This window comes from Cimex lectularius, unplaced genomic scaffold, assembly GCF_000648675.2.
Source record: "Cimex lectularius strain Harlan isolate CLEC.00 unplaced genomic scaffold, Clec_2.1 scaffold30, whole genome shotgun sequence".
NCBI classification, from domain to species: Eukaryota; Metazoa; Arthropoda; class Insecta; order Hemiptera; family Cimicidae; genus Cimex; species Cimex lectularius.
Genome location: NW_019392730.1, coordinates 1,720,304 through 1,722,512, shown reverse-complemented (window position 1 = coordinate 1,722,512; position 2,209 = coordinate 1,720,304).

Here is a 2,209-nt window from a genome sequence, read left to right as displayed (position 1 = left end):
CAACTCTCAAGGAAATCAGATAAGGGGCAAGTAGGAATGCACTCGAATCCCACAAAAAGAATAGTCATTTCTTGAATTAGGACATCAAAACTAGGGTTTGGATTTGTCCTATGTGACTGAATCTTTAGTCCGCTTGTGGTAACGCCGTTGTGTGATGACCAAAATCGTATAACAACATCGAAAGAAATGAGGCAAATGGCACTGAGGAAGGTTCTCAAATAGTCATAAGGCTATACTTGTTTTATAAGTTTCTAAAAGTTGAAATTATGGATCGTGAAAGAAGATGGAGTCAAAATGATCGGAAAGGATCAAACTAAAGGTCATGACTCAAAAAAACCCTTCTTAAGACCCTAAAGGCTAGGATTGTCTATTAAACTTGGGGGGGGGGGGATCTGGGACAAAACAGCAAGGTGATCCTCATGTGGTTACAACAGCACAAACCTAACAATAAAACTAATAATAAATACATCAAGGCGTACTGAACATTGAACATAACAAATAAGTTGAAATAGCACTTAAGATGGCCAGAAGCCGAAACACCCCTGACAAATCAGCTAGGATCGACTGTTCAACGGAAACGAACCAGGATAGATACTTACATATAGATCCGTGGACCTTTTATTTCGTTAATAGATTTAAATGCATCTTCAGCATAAAACGATTACCTGAATTGAAGAGAAGTATCTGTGCCAAAAGATGAAGCTATTTAGGTACGATGACAATAGGACTTATGTTTATTCGGATTTATAACCCTACTAATATTAGTCATCAAGGTTTTTAAAGAAGAAAAACACAATAAAGTTTTTACAGTTCACGGTTGAAACGGTAAACCACGAGGAAATTGTCTACTTTACTAAACGCCTTGTAAAAACTGTTACGCCCTGTAATAAAACGAATACAGGTAATGTAATTGGGTTTCGGTGACCGGGTGTAGAAATGATAGTGTAATAAACTAGTTGTAGTTACTGCCTTTCTAGGGTGAAACCCCTGGCGCAATATGAAGGGCTTCTGGAATATTTTCTGCTAATGGAATTGGCTTTTCCCACATTGCTTTCCTGAAAAAGTTAGGGCAAAAATCTTTTCGTATGAAGAACATTTTTATTACCAAACTGAAAACTTAAATACATTTCTAATACACTTTATTTAATCAGTATAATATACTGTAATATAGAATATTACCACTTAATATACATCTCTGAGTATCTTAATACACATCTCATGAGATATTTGTTATACATTTCTTCTCTACTGTCATGATATATCATTATTATATAATATTGCTTCCAAATATTTCCTATAATAATTAGTAGAGGCAAGGAAACTGTTTTTTACGGTTGTGCTAACGAGATTCGATTTATTCCGATTATATTGTGTATGAAGTATCGTGAGATACATATGTAGGTACTACTGCGTCCAAAAATGCTGATATTTTCCACCGACCGCAGAGAAACATTAAAAAGTAGTTCAATTAATTAAGGTTTTTACTTGAGATAAAAAAGTCAATGTCACGAGCGGGATTTGAACCCACGATCTTCGGCTAGATAGGCCGCTGCTCTACCACTTGGGCTTTTATCTCAACTAAAAACCTTAATTAATTGTAATATATTAAATTCACTAATTTCGTGGTCCGCTTGACCAATTAATATATTACAATTAATTAAGGTTTTTAGTTGAGATAAAACAATGGCAAAAAGGAGGGAAAATTCAAAAGTTGCGGTTGAGATGGAAAGTTGGTGTCCGAGCGGAACGAAGTCACGATGGCTCAAGTGGTAGAGCAGCGGTGTATTTAGCCGAAGGTCATGGGTTCGAATCCCGCTCGTGCCATTAACTTTTTTATCTCAACTAACAACCTTAATTAATTGTAATATATTAATTGGTCAAGCGGACCACGAAATTAGGGAAGTAAAAAGTAGGGGGGAGAGAGAAGGAGGTAGAGAGAGAGGAAGAGTGAGAGAGACAAATGAGATAGATAGAGAGAGAGAGAGAGGGAGAAAATGAGGGAGAAATAGAAAGCAGATAGTGAAAGACAGAGAGGGAGAGACAGAGAGAGAGAGAGAGAGAGAGAGAGAGAGAGAGAGAGAGAGAATGAGATAAAATGAGGGAGAAATAGAAATCAGGTAGAGAAAGAGAGAGAGTCAGAGAGACAGAGAGAAAAAAGAGAGTGAGATAGAGAGAGAGAAGACAGAGAGCGTTAAAATGAGAAAGAAAG